Consider the following 6766-nt stretch of genomic DNA (forward strand, 5'->3'; position numbering starts at 1 on the left):
AACAAGAGCGCGAGAAGCTCGAACCGATCGGCTCCACGAATTCACGCCGAGCATGCGAGCACGCGGGCGGTCATGCGTCACCTTGATTGATGCAAAGTCGACCGAACATGATGCAGCAGAAAGCACAGATGGACGGCACGCACGGAACAGACGAACGACGCAGGGACGAGCAGAGGCCATGCAGAATGATGTAGAGGCGACGGCGTGCAGGCAGGCAGGCCATGGCAGGCGCCATTCATCACGTGGTTTTTGTGACGTATTTGATTTAAACTATTTAGTCGTTTTAAGTACTTTAAATAATTTTAAAGCATTGCCATTTAAAAAATAAACACTTTACACAGAAAGAGTTTTAATTAATTTTAACCAAATTGCAGAAAAGCGCCACGTAGCGGAGGGTATGAAACGCACTATCTGGGCCGCGAATCGGCTCCTGTGTCCTCTCTTTACGTTTACTATATTACTCTATGGAATGCCGTCCGCGCGGACCGCACCACTAAGTTACGAAAGCCTTGGCCACGCGTCACGTAATGCAAAAAAACGTTGTATCTGCAGGTGGCGCTAGTGATGAGGTGCATAAAAGAGTTTATGCCACGGAACATCGCATTCACTGATCAATGATCGCATTAATGCCACTGATGCGTACAACGAAAGGAATCTAAACAAAATAAGGGATACCGCAAATTTATATATTTATTTACATTTTTATTTGTATCTCAAAATTAAGCAAGCCGGATTTCAATCCGCGTTTGTATAGGTTCCACGTGGGCTCATGCTTATCAGAATTGGTAAATACGAAATAGGCTTAGCATGGGCGGTCCAAACATACATCTACCCTGCCATCTATTACATAACAGAAAATATGTGGCAATAATTCCTTTGTTCTATCACGGCCACTCATTAGGACTCCCCTTGGGAGCGACCTGCCGTATGCCTCACTCCGCCGGTGAGAGCGATAGTTCTACTTTACCCCGCAGCGCCAGCCGTGGCGCTCGTTATCGGTGAGACATAGAGTTCCTTTCGGGGCTTTCGGGGGAGCATTTCACGTTAGTATGTACTTGCTAGCCGCGCGTGCTAAAAGGCTAAAAGCGCGAGAGAGTTGCTTCGAAGGAAGCCTCGGCGGCTGCATGAGCGCTCGTGCAGCGAGTGCTCCTGTCAAAGCAGTAAAGGCTAGCCACTCGCGCTAGCACAGCGTTCGCGGTTAGTCCATCCTAAGTTAAGACGAAATATAGTAAGAGAGGAGCAGTACGCCCGGCCCGGCCCGGTGTGGCTATTTAGATTTTTTTTTTTCGTGAAGCCGCAAGTCTCAATTGAAACGAGTGCGAGATCGCATGAATGATGTGACAAATCTGTGTAGAATAAAAGCACATGATTCTTTCTGCGAAAAGCTCACTCAGCTGCAGGCTGCGCGCTAAAGCTGCATTCTGTTGGCAGTATGAGCGAATTGCCGTTTTCTTGTTCCCGTAACTGCTGCCCCGTTTCTATTACCACTGTAATATAGGAGTTATAGTTGGATATAGCTAGGCCGTATGATTTCCGGTTTCAACCGACGCTCGAGCACGCGCGAGCTGTGACATTTATTCATCTGTGAAGGACAATATAAAATCAGATTCCGCGAACATAACTTCAGCAATATAAACTTCATTGTTCACAGAAAACAGATCAAGGGAGTCATACAGTTCACTAGCGGAGTACCTTTCGGGAAAGAGGCTTCCGCGAAAGCCTCAATATTATCTCTAGTGTTCTGTTTAGGTCGCCAGCCCAGTTTGCCAAAAAAGGTCTGAGGAGTTTTCTGAGAAAGAGCTCGCAGAGCTCTTCGCTGTCGTAGGGGCCTCGGCAGTTAACACACACATCAGCGGGCAGTCCATAAGGTGTGGAAGCACAGCGCTAGAGAGGACCCTGCAAATCCTTCCACAACCACGAATCTCTGCCGACTGTAGAGCTCTCTCGACAAAGATGCAGACGAGCTTGCACACCCAGACAGCTTCAAGTAGTGGATAGCTGAGTACTCTTCGGTCAAGGCTAAAAACGAGCTGATATGCTCCGTCATGTGATGCATTTCCCTTAAGTTTCGCTTGCATTCAGGACACGTCACCTGCAAAGTTTAGCGGGTTCTACACATTAGCCTTCCTTGCTTTCACTGAGAAATTCTTATTGCTTTGCTAGGTTCATTGTTCCAACTAATTACTTTGAAATTACGACAATTCCTACAACTAAAAATGATCACCTTTTGTTCGCAAACGGAGGCCAAGTAGCCAGCCATGTAAGTCAGCGGTGCGAACTCAAGTTTGGAAGAGACTTCATTGTACGTCATCAACTGCAGGATTTCCTGTTTCACGAGTGGAGTTGGCACATTTCATCGCCGTTTGGCACTCAGAACTAGAACGCGCATTTATATTTCCGGCAGTTTCCAAAATGCCAACACAAACCACACACGCAAGCTCAGAGTGACACTACGATATTTTCGCCGAGCACACCGGTGCATAGGTGGAGGGAAAGCGAGTTTTGCTGCCTTCTGCAACCGCGGCAGCGCCTCGGTATCGGCGAAGCCAATGACAAGAATATATTTTATATGGATAGCGGAGCAAGAGCGCGTTGGGCGCCTTCTCTATACTCCGTTTTACCTTATGTTGTGCCGCAGCGAAGGTTGGAAGCGCGAGCTCGTAGCGTTGACAGCTGTCCTTACTGCACGAAAGCTTGTGCCGCCCAGATCTGCCCCAGAGCAAAGAACTCGCGCTTACAGCCTTTCCTGCGGTACAACATCAGGTGAAACAGAGTATAGCTTTCAGCTCACAAGACCGCTCACTAAAATCCCTTAATAAAATTCACGCTTTCAAGTACCGCCAACCATTGTTGTAGGAACGCGCGAGACACGTGCCACGAGCGGGTGCTCCGCCGCCATTCGCGTCCAAGAGCCGTTAATTTCAGTGCTGCGCCGCCACTTGCTTCCAAGGGCCGCTCAAGAAAGCTTTGACGTGCAGACACACGTACGGTCAAAGGACGTAAAGTTCGTTCGGATACCACTATTTCGTCAAATCTATGAATACGAAAAGTAATCTATGCATGAGAAAACGATTTTGGGGCGTGAGCCAATAAAACCGCTGACGTTAGAGATATGACACGCAACCGACCGACAACCTTAATCAGAAGGCGGCCGAAGCGCCGAACACGACACTTCGCACTTCGCACTTCGCTTCGCCCATAGAGGCTTCGCCGAGCTTTCATGAACGATCGCTCTCGACTCGTTTTGTTTGCCCGCTCGCTCCAATCTGTCGATCCTGCCCGGGCTCCACAATGTCTTATGTTTTAGTAGAATTTCTACTCGACAAGACTCAGCCTGTTGTGAGTTCCGACGATGTAAGGGACTTTAGCGTTGTAGTTGAAGACGACAGGGTGTACCAGGTCTACTGGGCCGGTGATTCGCGAACAAAAGGATCGTTCTAGGACGCGAAAGTACTCTACATGGCAGGTGAGTAGAACTGAAGTACAGCGAGTGATGTACGAGTGCTTTGCATAACATGCTGACGGCTTAACTGCATTTGCAGCCAAAGCATTTCGTATAAAACGAATAGTCAAATCAAGTTTCTCTAACGGTGGCGTAGCCTAGCGGTTAAGGCGTCCAATTTGTGCGCATGTGGTCTCGGGTTCGATGCGCGGTGGTGCCGGTTTTTTTTTTTTTTTTTTTCTCGAACATTTTGTTTTATCGAGGCATTTGGCGATATTTATGAGTGCGTATAGCTTTACTCTTATATAAATGCTGGCCTTGTTGATGAAATTCCCTTGGCAGTGGCAGTCAGACGTCATCTGATGGACCATCAGATGACGTCTGATGGTCCATCACGTTCCACCAACGCTGCTGACTGGCAGTCAGTGTCCCAAATTACGTAGCTTGATGGAATTTTCAATAGGGTGGCGATTTCTGCCCAACAATACAAGACAGTGTTGTAACTGAAAGCCGCACTTCATCGTTCTCATCCGGGTGCAAAACGTATACACACCAATCTTGTCAAGTAGAACCAGGTGAAGGCGCCTGCAGGAAGCTTCAGACTTGCGGAGCTTCGCTTTTACTATTTTGAGCTCCTCTTCCTTGGCTCGCAACAGCTGCTTGAGGACCAATTCTCCATCTCCCACCACATTTTTCCCACAACTTCACATGGCTGTACTGGGTGTGGACTCCTAGATGTTAAAAGCAATATTTCGATGTAAAAAGAAAAAAAATACATTGAACAGCATTGATGCTATGAACTTAAGGTTCTGATTTTGTGTTGCTGCTTTGGCAACTACAATCGTGGAATAACTGCATTAGCCTGTTTCCTTACCACTGCTGCTTTGCCATTTTGGTTGAAAGTCGACAGAATGCTTGAGAGCTGAGCATGTTGGGCCTCCGCCTTTCTCTTCCGCTTAAGCTGCCTTGCATCCTATTGATTGAAATAGAATTCGGTTATAATACCAACAAGGAAACGGCAATTTGTAAGATTACCTTGCTTGCAGCAGGGGGTTTCTTCGATGGCTGGTGCGACTTGCTCAAAATAATCCGTGGCAAAGGTGACCTGCCAGGCTTCAATGTCGTGTGTAGGCTATCCAAGGTCTCTGAAAAAAAAAGAAAGATGACATATCAGTTTAATCCACCCGGACTTTGTACCAGGCTAGATTAACTTCAGTCATCCGAGTGCTGCAAACCTGATTGCACAGCACTAGCGCCGGATTCGGCAAAGGCAGATGTCTGGTGTGCATGGTCTTTAGTATCTTCCCTAATCATTTCTTCCGTTTCAAGCCTATAGATTACATGGTGTGGGCAGCTAAAACTTCTTGCGAGTATCCTGTCACCAATGAATATATATCCGTGGTGTGCCTCTTGGCTGGTTGGTGCATAGTGGTGAAACAGTCGTGCCCTGTAAACGTCAACTTTAGTTGTGAAAGCTACAAAGCAGCTAAAGAAGTTGACATTTACACAGCTTGACCACTCCACCACCAAGCACCAACCAGCCATGGCGCAGGGCATAGATAATTATGCACCGGTGACAGAACACTCATGAGGAGTCTTAGCTGCCCATGCCATGTGACCTATGGGCTTCCAAAGGAGAGAATGAATAAACGAGGTACCAAAGACCGCGTACACCAGACATCCGTTTTCGCCAAATCCAGTGCCAGTGCCATGCAGTCGGGTATGCAGAAATTGGATGACTGAAGTTAGACTCGCTTCAAACAAAATCCGGGTTCAGCTCATAATTTAATGGTTGTACTATATTCATAAATAAGTTTCACCACCAGTGCTGTCATGCAGAGACAGCAGGTGCTAGGCAACTTTGTTCACCAGAGATGAAATAGACACCACATTGCAGTGCATGCTTGTCCGGATCCCACAGGATTTCGTCAGAGTCATAGAACAATACCAGAGCTGCAGTTATCTCCGTGCCTCTGCCACATGCCATCCCGTTCTCGGCATATGAAAAACCCTGTTGTTGGAATCCCTTATGATGCCCTATTCATGTGTTCAACTCCTTCGTTTGGCACCTGCAGTCATCCCTTTGATCATCCCAGCTATTTTTTTCTAGTGAAGACACTGTTTTCCCAAGTGGGTCCATAACAGTTCATTGCTCGTCAATATTGCAAAGTGTAGGATACCCACTGTATATATTCGGATAAGAGAAATGACACAGTGCTTAACTGTATCAGCTTGACAAACTTTTAGGCGTTTCGCTTGCCACTGGACAAATGTGCTTTGACCTTCCATATAGCCTTGGCTTTCCTGTACTGGTTTCGCCTCTTTCAAACGTGACTGCCAACGAAACTGAAAGATGCGTCAAACTTAAAATAATACATAGGAAGCAACACAGGTTTGTGTTTGACAGGTGGCAATCAAATGATAACAAAACTTAGTTAAGATATGGGGGTAATTAATCATGGTTGTAGTAAGGTTTACAAGAAGAGAATACAACGATGGATGGCGTGTTCGTGCAGGCCCGTAGGTCACCATTGTAGGCAATTTCTTTGGATGGGGGAACTGGTAACGGGTTGGATGTGGCTTCGGAAAGGTGGAAATTTTTAGGGTAGGGGAGTTAACACGGGGATTTTTCAGTGTGGGTTCTAGAGACAAGTGCTCGGGATTAAGTTATCTCATGCAACCCCCCCCCCCCCCCTGTTCGTCGGGTATCGTATGTCCAACTCCTAGCCAAGCCTTTTGGCGTTTCGACTTGTTGAAGCGACACCTGATGGGATCGGGCAATCCATTCACATATTTGGTGGAGCACCGAAATGGTGCACAAAGGGCAGGTATTGCATCACCATCTCTGATTCTACTTTCAATCAAGGCAAAATGGAAGGTTTCTTTTCCACCATTCAAGAAAGGAAGTGAATATTTTGGCGGCAGATAACATAGCACCTTGAAATGAAAATTGTTGGCACTGCCCTTTTATTGGCTGGCTGCTAAGGTTTGTGAGGTCTGCGGTCCTGGTCCCTAAATGTATTTTTGCTTTCTTTTGCCTCTAAAGATGGTCGTTGCAGATGCCATATGCTAGGAACGTCATACGCGATGGTTTAAACCCGTGACCGAGGTCGAAAACAGGAAAAAAACTTAGTGAGAGAGAAAAAAGGAGACAGGCAACGTCTCAACATCGAATTTCAGTACAATTTTTATAAGAGTAAAGCTATACGCACTACGTCGTGCATCTCGACCAGAAAGGGCTGCACGCACTACACGGAGAGCTTGTCCCTACTGAAAAAAACCATATGAAATTCAAACGGGTGGCAAACTGGTAAATCAAACGGG

At 46.8% G+C, this 6766-nt stretch overlaps 1 long non-coding RNA gene across 1 annotated transcript; it reads right to left on the minus strand.

Annotated features, from left to right (window-relative positions):
* Positions 1-3998: 3998 nt before the first annotated feature.
* On the minus strand, positions 3999-4582 carry LOC115328344. The gene is made up of 3 exons (XR_003919924.1): positions 4478-4582; positions 4317-4415; positions 3999-4173 (listed from the first exon to the last, which is right to left on the minus strand). It is a non-coding gene; the product is annotated as an uncharacterized LOC115328344 (long non-coding RNA).
* Positions 4583-6766: the final 2184 nt, after the last annotated feature.

This window comes from Ixodes scapularis, unplaced genomic scaffold (assembly GCF_016920785.2).
Source record: "Ixodes scapularis isolate PalLabHiFi unplaced genomic scaffold, ASM1692078v2 PGA_scaffold10__122_contigs__length_95168666, whole genome shotgun sequence".
Classification (NCBI taxonomy): Eukaryota; Metazoa; Arthropoda; class Arachnida; order Ixodida; family Ixodidae; genus Ixodes; species Ixodes scapularis.